The sequence below is a fragment of the Poromitra crassiceps genome, assembly GCF_964638095.1.
Source record: "Poromitra crassiceps genome assembly, chromosome: 6".
Lineage (NCBI taxonomy): Eukaryota > Metazoa > Chordata > Actinopteri > Beryciformes > Melamphaidae > Poromitra > Poromitra crassiceps.
The window spans coordinates 9,929,317-9,941,064 of NC_139627.1; the positions used below are offsets into that span (position 1 = coordinate 9,929,317).

At 42.5% G+C, this 11,748-nt stretch overlaps 1 pseudogene across 1 annotated transcript; it reads left to right on the forward strand.

Annotated features, from left to right (window-relative positions):
• Positions 1-10,235: 10,235 nt before the first annotated feature.
• Positions 10,236-10,724, forward strand: LOC310777687 (histone H3.2 pseudogene; annotated as a pseudogene). Its single transcript has 3 exons — positions 10,236-10,394; positions 10,498-10,614; positions 10,662-10,724. The product of its transcript is annotated as a histone H3.2 pseudogene (transcript).
• The last annotated feature ends 1,024 nt before the right edge of the window (positions 10,725-11,748 follow it).

Consider the following 11,748-nt stretch of genomic DNA (forward strand, 5'->3'; position numbering starts at 1 on the left):
GTTTTGCAGTACGGCGCGTACCAGATTCCGTCTGGGCCTGCTAATCACTGATGATGTCACAGTGGGATTTATGACATCACTGATGATGTCACACATCACTGGGATTTATGACATCACTGATGATGTCACACTGGGATTTATGACATCCCTGAAGATGTCACACTGGGATTTATACAAAAAAGTGGGCCAAGAAAGCTCAGCAGGCCAAGTAGAATACAAAAATAGAAAAAAGGAGCTTCTTAGATATTAGGATCACGTTTTAATTTAGAAGTAATGTACAGGTGTACTACACAAGTTTACTGAACAATGTACATCTTCAAACAAAATGATGACTGATGACTGATGATGATGATACTAGCGGACCCGTGGGGACTCCCCTGTGAGTTAGGCCCCCATGGTCTGGAACATGACATCATCACTGATGACATCACTGAACTTTATAAAGCCTCAGCCAGGACGGATGCCATCACTGATGACATTATCACTGACATCACTGATGACATCACATCATTAGGTAATCAGGGCAATCACGTTAATTAAAAAATCAAGCTCCGTCAGGTCACACGCACCGGGTGCTCTTTACAACCCCTGAAAGTTTCACGCACTTAAAGCAGCACTGCCGCAGCCGGACAAAATTCTGCTCGCACGCACGCACGCACACTCACACTCACACTCACACACACACACACACACACACACACACACACACACACACACACACACACACACACACACACACACACACACACACACACTTCTCAAATTATAATGAGAAGATGGATGTTACAAAGAATGAAGCCCATGGAACCTAACATGTCTCTATCACTAGGGTCCATTTAGAATGTTTATGTTGTCAAATCTTAAATAATCCCTGAGGATTAATTGTCTCATTGCACCAGCAAAGAATGAAATATCGGCTTGAATGAATTCTCATTGACTACTAATGACACATTTCAGATGGTTGTAGCTTACAGACGTCCAAACACACAGTCCAGGGCAGGAACAATATTCAGGGTGAAAATGTAGTAGTGACCCAGCTGTTGGCCTCAGTCTGATCTCTCGTCTTCCTCTAGGACCTCAGGCTGACCAATCAGGTCCTCAAGAGCCCGCTGGAGGACAGGCAGGATGATGCCTCATGTTAAGACAAACACTTTTTAGTAACACTTTATAATGTAGTCCGCATTTTAGAGTGAAATGTCCCGTCAACAGGGTGTGTGTTGGATTATAACCTTTGCACTATTCTCCTGTTCTTAGTATGTAATTTACATGGCAAGTACTCTGTAGTTACACGGTAAATTCCAGGAAATTACACTCTAAACCCCCAACTGTTACTCCCTTGTTTCTCGTTTTGTTTTCTTCTGCTGTAGGCCTACCTACATGTACCAGTGGGGCGGACTGGGATCATAATTCAGGCCGGGCATTAGATACCAAGCAGGCCAGGCCGATACGGGCCGACGCGCGTGCCGGCGGCCGGCGAAAACTTTGGGCCGTTTGAAGCCCAATTCGGGCCGTTTGAAGCCCAATTTGGGTTGTTTGAAGCCAGATTTGGGCCATTTGAAGCCCAATTTGGGTCGTTTGAAGCCCAATTTGGGTTGTTTGAAGCCAGATTTGGGCCGTGTGAAGCCCAATTTGGGTCATTTGAAGCCAGATTTAATGAATATAATGCTAACGCGATGATACATGTTACCTATTTGTTCATTAAAAGAAACATCAACATTGCCTAGATAACTGCAAGTATAATATTGTAGCGACCCAGGGTTTTAGCTAGGAACTGATGTGTGGGGTTGTTCCTGGGGAACGGGGTGAAAGTGGGACTTCCGGCCTAGAGGGGATGCCAACCGCCTAGAGTTGTAGATAATAACTGTGAATAAAAGCCTGTACCAACTATAAGCCTCTTGATTCCGGACGAATACCTGAATCGTCACATAATGTAGCGGGATGAAACACGTACTATTATGTTTGTTTCTAAGTGATTAATATGTTTCTCCGCAAACGCAACAGACGTCAACAAACTTTGAAGGAGTTTTCTTTGGTGACTGCGAAGCCATTTTGTGATTTCACCATTGACTTGTATTGCATTCACATGTTCCTAGTACGACAATGTTTACAAGCACACCGCACCACCGCCCTCAGAATGTAGGCCCGCCCTCAAGACTCAGGATTGGTTCTGCGATGCAATGTTTGTTAGAACTCTGAAATTGTATCCACCCACATTTAACATCTCGAGGTGGGGGGATGTTCTCAGTCTCTACTGAGCGAAGCGTGATGCGTTCAGTGTTTCTGATGCCCGTGTCGGCCCCAGGTGTAGTGTTATATATACTTACAGTGTTCGTTTTGTCCTGCGGCATGGACCAAGAGTCTAGGATGTCCAAAAAGACTAGGGATGTTCGATATTGGCTTTTTTACCGATATCCGATATCCGATAATGTCCAAATCTTAATTTCCGATACCGATATCAACCGATACCGATATAAGCGGGCTTTTTTTCCACCAAAATTTCACGTAACAAGTTACATAATGTAGCTTAATGTAGCTGAAGAGTTTAATATATAATATGCATGTTGTGTTAAAGTTGTAAGTGTTAGAGAAGCGAGCTTGTGACCAGAAGGTCGTCGGTTCAATCCCCGGGACCGGCAGGATAAATCTGGGTGGGGAAAGTGAAAAGGCAGCGCTTGCCCCTCCCTCATTACCACCACTGAGGTGCCCTTGAGCAAGGCCCTTAACCCCAACCGCTCCAGTGGAGCTGCTCAGTGGCCAACAGATCAGACTGTGGTTGTACTGGTCAGCTTCCAGGTATGAATGTGTGTGTGAATGTGAACAGGGCACTCCTGAAAAAGACAGCATTGCTCTCAGTGAGACTCCCCCTGTATTAAAAAAATAATAATAAAAAAAAAAAATCGGCATGAAAACCGATACCGATATTTTCCGATATCGATTTTTTATGCTAATATCGGCCGATAATATCGGTAGGCCGATAATATCGGACATCCCTAAAAAAGACCTAATGTGTTTTCTTCATTTTTAACATTTTCTTTACTTTTATATAACATTGAGGTATATAAAACCCTGATATTATACACTCCGGTACAGTAGGCGGGATGCACCTATACACGTTGGTTGCGACCCGCCATTAAAATTAGAGAAGAAGAAGAAGAAGGGTTTAATGTGAAAACTATTTAAACTGACCCCACACACCGCAGGTCCAGCATGGTGAAAAGACCAAAGTAAATCAATTTGAATTGTTTTTATATTATTTGTTTTATTTTTATTAATGGTGGAAAAAATGCCCAGAAAACATGGCTTAACATGCTAGCAAGTAAGGTAATCAGTATTACAGTAAGTAATTAGGATAACTTTTGAGGATTTTTCGTTATTATTAAAGGAACACTCTGCCCATTTTCAACCAGCTTTGTATCATTAGAACATCAGTAGTATATCAGAAAACTGTAAACTGTTTTGAAGTCTGTCATTTAATTTGACAGTTATTGAGTGTTAAAGTGTGGACCAGTGACATCACTGGTCCACACTAACTCAAATGAATAACTCATTAACTCAAATCAACTCTCAATAACTGTCAAACTATTCATCATTCATCTAGTTTGACAGTTATTGAGAGTTGATTTGAGTTAATGAGTTATTCATTTGAGTTAGTGTGGACCAGTGATGTCACTGGTCCACACTTTAACACTCAATAACTGTCAAATTAAATGACAGACTTCAAAACAGTTTACAGTTTTCTGATACACTACTGATGTTCTAATGATACAAAGCTGGTTGAAAATGGGGGGAGTGTTCCTTTAAGAGTAATATTTCTATTTTGATTTTAGGACATAAAGGCAAATTAATTATTATAAATTATTTTTGCTGACATTCAGACTTTCTTATGTTTCCAACTGTTTTCTAAAATTGTTTTTTTTTGGCTGACATTCTGCCTTCATAACGTCTCATCTGGTTGATTCAATGCAGACAGAGAAAGCTCAGCTGTCACCAAATTGACTTTCAAATGCTTTTCCCTTGACTGTCTGAACCCTCTGGCCCCTGCTAAAGGCGGGATAAAACAAACCATGAAAAAAATTATTCGCAAATACTTTTTCACCTGGATTTGGATGTAGACCCTTACATCCCTAACACTTTTCTTTATGACACATTCATAGCACCTACACAGCATCTTCATGCCACATTCTTCAGGACTGATTCAACCCTTTTGTCACCTTCCAGTGTGTATTTAACACTTATGTCATTTGTGACCTTTATGTTGAACAGTGTGTCCAATTTTGAATAAAAAAAAAGTATGACATTTGTGTCACTGGAAAACAGGCCTTAGGGTTATGGATGTGTTATAAACTGGAGTTTCCGATGTGTGTTGATGAGAGTGTCTCTCTAGAGTCAGACATTTTGCTTGCAGTTTCTCCAGCCTATGCATTTGATATGGGATTGATAGACGGTAAATCACCTTTTTATTATACAGGGGGAGTCTCACTGAGAGCAATCCTCTCTTTTTCAGGAGTGCCCTGTTCACATTCACACACACATTCATACCTGGAAGCTGACCAGTACATGCAACCACCACAGTCTGATCTGCTGGCCAGGGCCGATTTTACACTTCATGGGCCCCTGGGCTATTCATCTCTGCAGGCCCCCCCCCCCCCTCAAGCAGAAGGGGGTTGGGCGCCGCCGGAATTTTTTTTTAGTGTTTTTTTTTTTGCCTTTTTTAGCCGTATTTAAAGGAATATCTCATTTTAAATCAACATTAGGATTATACTGTTGTGATGTCATTATTCAGTATCTTCTCCTTTTCTCACTAACTTTCATGTCACCACCTGCTCTCCTGTCAGCATTCTAACTTACAAACACAAACTGTAGGTTTAGCCATCATGTTCTTTCATAAACAGCCTGATTGGAAAGAAAACATTGCCACTGAGATGTCACAACAAGCACTTTTATTATTATTATTTATTATTTATTATTGCTGTTATTATTACAGTGCACACACACATTCTCACAATTATTGCACAAATCAATCAAGCAGTATTCAAGTCTGTTCGTACCTGAAATGTCTTCTTCCTGACTTTTGCCGTGGCAAAGCGTTTGACTAGAGTGGTGAAGTCCAATGTTCTAACAATGTCACTTTCCAATGACATCAATGTCAAGTGGGTGAGCCTTTCTTGTCCCATTGTAGACCGTATCCTGTTCTTGACAAGCCCAAGTTTTGAAAAGGAGCGCTCTCCAGAGGCATTTGTTACAGGGAGAGTTAAGTAAATCCTGAAGGCAATATCCACATTTGGAAAAACTGATGACAGGTTCCTCTTCCTTATTATTTGAAGCAAGTGCCGCACACTTTTATTGTCTTTGTTTTTGATGAATTCTTTGAATTGCACTATTTCATCTACAAATTAGGGAGCCCTCTCACAGGGTTCCATGTCGTTGTTCCGACCTCTCGCTGTTCCGACCTCCCCTCTCCCAGCCCCCATGCCTAAACCTAACCTCCCCCAGACCCTAACCCAAAACCTAACCTCTCCCACCCCCACGCCTAAACCTAACCTCCCCCAGACCCTAACCCAAAACCTAACCTCTCCCACCCCCCACGCTTAAACCTAAGGTCGGCATTGCGAGTGGTCGGCATAGCGGGTGGACACCCTCTCACAGTGAATGTTATTACTCTGCAAACAACATCAAGGGTCCCCCCAAAAAAAAAAAAAAAAAAAATATTTTTTTTTTCTTTGGGCCCCTTGATGTCCCGGGCCCCGGGCTTCAGCCCGGGTAAGCCCGTTGGTAAAATCGGCCCTGCTGCTGGCCACTGATCAGCTCCACTGGAGTGATTGGGGTTAAGGGCCTTGCTCAAGGGCATCTCAGTGGTGGTAATGAGGGAGGGGCAAGCACTGCTTTTTCTCATTCCCCACCCCAGATTTATCCTGCCGGTCCCGGGGATTGAACCGACGACCTTCCGGTCACAAGCCCACTTCTTTAACCTTTAGGGCACCACTGTCCACCAGTGTTGGGCAAGTTACTTTCAAAATGTAATATACTACATATTACTAGTTACTTTCATTTGAAAGTAATAAGTTACTTTACAATATTACTTTCTGTGTAGAGTAACTCATTACTTATTACACTACTTTTGCATTACTTTTACCAAAACAACAGCAGCAGCAGAATGACATTGCCATCCCGGAACCATCCCGAAAAATAACTTCAACCACCTTGAAATCAGTGTAAACAATCCAAAATTCTAAATGTTATTCTTTTCCTTTGTTATTGTCATCTATAGTGGTTATTTGCATAAAAACACACAGTTTGATTAGGAAATAATTGTATCTTTTTTTAAATATGTGCTTTGATTTTATCAAATGTAACTCAATTTGTAACTTGAGTTACTTGACAAAGTAACTGGTATAATATTACTGAAATCCTATAAGTAATAAGTTATATTACTGAGTTACTGCTAAAAGTAATATATTACATGTAATATGTTACTTTTGTAATGAGTTACCCCCAACACTGCTGTCCACACCTATCCAGGCATTATTTGTGAGATCTGGCAGCGATGACTTAGCACTATAGCTGTGGGATGTTTTTGTTTGTTTGGTTGTTGTTTTTTTTCCACTGAGCAGTACTGCTGCGTTTTCATGTTTCTGTGTGGAGTTTTTCTAAAGCCCATGGCACCCCAGTCAAACATTCTCCAACAACTGCCAACATTCTTGTTAACACGGCCACAGCTGGCCAGTCACACGGCGCTCATTCATAAAAACGGTTTGGTCAGGTTTCAGGTTGTTAACATGGCCACAGCTGGCCAGTCACACCGCGCTCATTCATAAAAACATGGCCACAGCTGGCCAGTCACACCACGCTCATTCATAAAAACATGGCCACAGCTGGCCAGTCACACCGCGCTCATTCATAAGAACATGGCCACAGCTGGCCAGTCACACCGCGCTCATTCATAAAAACATGGCCACAGCTGGCCAGTCACACCGCGCTCATTCATAAAAACATGGCCACAGCTGGCCAGTCACACCGCGCTCATTCATAAAAACGCTTTGGTCAGGTTTCAGGTTAACATGGCCACAGCTGGCCAGTCACACCGCGCTCATTCATAAAAACATGGCCACAGCTGGCCAGTCACACCGCGCTCATTCATAAAAACGCTTTGGTCAGGTTTCAGGTTGCCATGTCTTTGAGGTTCAGAGGAATTAGCTTTAAAAATCACTGGGTTCCTCTCAGAGTCGGAACGCGGAAATGTCCCGCCGGTCGTGATTATGACCTCCATGCGTTCTGGTGGTCTGGCTCAGGGAAAAAAACAGGGAAGAGACATGAACACCTACAAGATCCTTCTCCACCCAAAATCGTGTTTTCCTCGCAACCGCTAATGTCAATGGCTGGGTTTCCCAAAAGCTTCTTTGCGCTAAGAAGCTAATTTAACCCTTCTTAAGGCTCCCATAAGAAGCCAACGTGTTTCCCGATTGCTTCTTAGCCTAAAATTATCTTCCAATTATCTTCCGTTAAGAAGGCTGCGTTTCCCAAAAGCTTCTTAGCGCTAAGATGATCTTTCGTTAAGAAGGTTTTGTAAGAAGGGTCTGGGGCATTCTTAACACCTTCTTAATGACAAAACACTGGCAGATCCAGCCGCGTCAGGCAAAAGGAGATACTTGTGTCCACTGTTCCTCTTGTGTTTTTCCCTTTTTCACATTTCCAATTTCTGTGTTTAACCAGTTACCACAGTGGGCTTTTGATAGATTTTCAGGTTATGCAATGTTGATTATGTGTATTCTGAAGACTATAAACGTGATTATAGTAAATCCAAAACTGACAACTGCCAAACACTTTTATTCACCACCTAGCTGCATCTTTCTCATTTGCAGTGCCACTGTCATGGTTTGACCTTTTCAGACAGACACACCACCTGAGTCTGTAATGTGCCAGTTATTTAACTTGCTCAGTCATCCCAGCCCGGTGTTCCAAAAGCAACTTAGTCCTGAGCTCCACAAGCACAAGAAGATATGCTTATTGACCTTTTGTGGTCCAGACCTGACCTTCTCATTAAAGGTCTAAACACCGGAGAGCGCCGGTTGAATCTGACGTCCCTGTTTGGAGCTAAGTGGACAAACGATGATGATTACAATGCTGCTAGTCTGTATCTAGAATATTTCAAATTGGGCTCATGTAAAACTGCATTAAAAACCATTAAAAAGGAGGCCAACACTTTAGCCAATCCAATCCACTTTATTTATAAAGCACATTTACAACAACACAGTTGACCTAAGTGCTGTACACTCAAAGAAAAAAAAAAGAAATAGCAGTGAAGAAGAAAATACTCGGCACACACAAAATAATAGACAGACACAGCGACTAACGGTAGTCAGACAGAAATTCAAATAAAATGAAAAAACACAACTCCCATACATACATGGCTTATGATGATGGCCTTACTGTGCATTCACACCAAGGCGAAAGGAACACTTAACTCGCACGTACATGTATTATTCGCTCGACTTGCAAAATCGCCTTGGCGAAATCTCATCTACTCTGGCGTTTGCATTGACTTGGTATGTAATCTCGTCGGTGTGAACATACAGAATGTAATGTAACCTGTATATTAGCCAATGGAAAAGTGCGGGGAGCACACAATAATGGCCCATCGTTCTTGGAAACAAGAGAAGAAATTGGAGGAACTTAGCTGTACCATCAACATCAATTCATGGTTTTTCCGGGAAACATCCTTATAATTATCAGTTTCTTTCTGGGAAATGATTAGGATATTGCAGAGCCCAAAAATAAAGCCTTAATGTGTCCTGCTGTTGTGTTTCTGTTTAGGTTAATACAGTGGAATTAGGCTGCTTTAAAGTAGTGCTACAAAAAAGAAAAAGAAAAGTCTAATTTAACCTCCAGGGCAAACCTGGCTGCTGACTGGTGATTGAAAGCTCGGCTGTGTGGGCCCATGTGGAGTGTTGCATGGTGCTGTGTTCTGTTTGGCTTGAATACGATGTTCTGTTTGGTTTTCTTTTTTATTATCATGTTAATAAAGTTTATGAAACCAGTGAGTGAGTCTGACTGTTTCTAAGTCATGTTTAATGAGGTGTCAGCATTTGTCAATAAGATCGATTTCTGTCTTTGTAACTCTGCAGTCATTTTTGAGCTGCAGCATCCCTGCTGGTCGCCTGGCGCTGGAAAGAGACTGACACCTAGCGGCAGTTTTGGGAACTGCGTGAGATTTTTGAAAAAAGAAAGCACACAAAAAACAGTTTCACTTCCTTCTGCCAAACATGAAACATCCAATGTGAACATTCAACAAAACACTGTGTAATTTAACCTAGTTTACCACAACATTCAAAATGTGGATAAACTTCAGAGATTTAAAAACAAAACAAAAACATATTTCCCAACTGAATAAAAACTGTCTAAAACAGTTATGGTTTTGAACTGAACAAACAGCTGTTTGTTCAAACAGCAAAACTGTTCAGATGCTGGTAAATTCATGTTACTTACTTTACTTTATTGTTTAGTTAGACAGGACAGTGCACATTAAAGGAACACTCTGCCCATTTTCAACCAGCTTTGTATCATTAGAACATCAGTAGAAAACTGTAAACTGTTTTGAAGTCTGTCATTTAATTTGACAGTTATTGAGTGTTAAAGTGTGGACCAGTGACATCACTGGTCCACACTAACTCAAATTAATAACTCATTAACTCAAATCAACTCTCAATAACTGTCAAACTAGATGAATGATGAATAGTTTGACGGGCCACATCAGCGTTATGGTCAAAGGGCCGGTTCTAAATGTAACACGATATAAATGTATAGCCTACTTATTATCATAGTACATAATTGCCTCTGATTCAATTATGTGTATTATGTTATCATAATTAAAATTGCCTAAGTGGGCAGGTGGGGGTTAGTCACGATTTTGCGGGCTGTGTCTGTGTCTGTGACATCATCAATGATGTCATAAATCAGGAATTTTATTAGTGATGTCACTTGCAATTGTGATGTCATCAGTGATGTCACTCGAGCAATTGTGATGTCATCAGTGATGTCACTCGAGCAATTGTGATGTCATCAGTGATGTCACTCATCCTTCCTGGCTGAGGCTATATAAGTGGTGGAAGATCCAAGCCACCCACCAGTCGACCGGAAAGCCATAAGAAGAAGAAGCTGCTGCTCAACACTGGCAACACTGCTGCAGAAAGACATATTTTAACTTTTCTCATAAGGAAGGAAGAACTCAACATTGTACCATGGGCAAAACCAAGCAGACTGCCCGTATGTCCACTGGAGGAAAAGCTCCCAGGAAGCAGACTGCCCGTAAATCCACTGGAGGAGAAGCTCCCAGGAAGCAGCTCGCCACCAAGGCTGTCCGTAAGAGCGCCCCGGCCACCGGCGGCGTCAAGAAGCTAGTCCAGGAGGCTCTACTCTCCCTGCCAGGGACAGCCATAGAGGCCCCACTGCCCCTGCCTGGGACAGCAAAGGAGTCTCTGGAGGCTCTACTCCCTCCCTTAGAAATCAACCGAGCTGCTGATCCGCAAGCTGCCCTTCCAGCGCCTGGTCTTCAAGACTGACCTGCGCTTCCAGATCTCTGCTGTCACGGCTCTGCAGGAGGCCAGCGAGGCTTACCTGGTCGGCCTGTTTGAGGACACTAACCTGTGTGCACCATCCACACCAAGAGGGTCACCATCATGCCCAAAGACCTCCAGCTGGCCCGCCGCATCCGCGGAGAGCGCGGATAACACTAGAAAGACCACAGTGTCATTTTGAGCTTTTTGAAATGTATATGTTCAATAACCTTGTTGAATTAAAAATGACAATACTGCGGGTACCTGACTTTTCCTAAAAGTGTCTGTATTCCCAAGCGGAAAAAATATATACTTAATTATACTTAATTATTTAAAAAAAACATACCATTAAGAGCTCGGAAAACCTCTTGTTCTCTGGCCGTGGTCGATTCAGCTACAGAGTCTTCGTCATCCGATGCAAGCTGAAGCCGCGCCTATAAGCAAAAATTCCTAAGTCGTCTTACTTCTCAATATGACCCATTAGGAAGTATTAGAAAGTCTGCTGTGAGACATTGTAAAAGTTCCCACTTCATGCTGTTTAAACATGCCTCACGGATCTTTTGTAGCTTCTGCTACAGACAAGGTTTGGTCTTTTGCATTCAGTTGGTGGGGCGGCACTGTAAGCGGACAAATGAAGCAAGTGTTGCTTTGTCACAATGTTGCGTAAGTAAAAATTGTTCATTTGAATGCATTTTTTTGCTGGTGTGGATTTATCTGGGGAGGCAAGGGAAATCCTGTTTTCCACGAAATGGGACCTTTAAGGACGAGCCTCACTAATTATTTTTTTTTTCATTAGGGCTCTCACTTATATAATATAAATGGGTTATAATATAAATGACCATTGGCCTCCCCAATCCCGAACCAGACCACAGGAAGGAGGGGGGGAAGGGAAGGGGGGGGGGGGGGGGGGCAAAGGAGAACGTAAGTTATGACTATAACTATGGATCTATGAGACCGAACGATGACCATCACCACGGTCTTACAAGTGAATGATGCGTCGCTTCTCCTTAATCTCCGAGACATTAATATCAACAAAGTCAGGTGACTGACCTCAGGAGGCCGGACCAGAGGGCGGAGCCTATAAATACCTCCAGGAGTCCGCGCCGACTTCCTCCAGCCTGGAACGCTTCATCCCGTTCCTAGCCACAAGAGATGGTGACGGTCATCGTTGGGTCTCATAGATCCATAGTTATAGTCA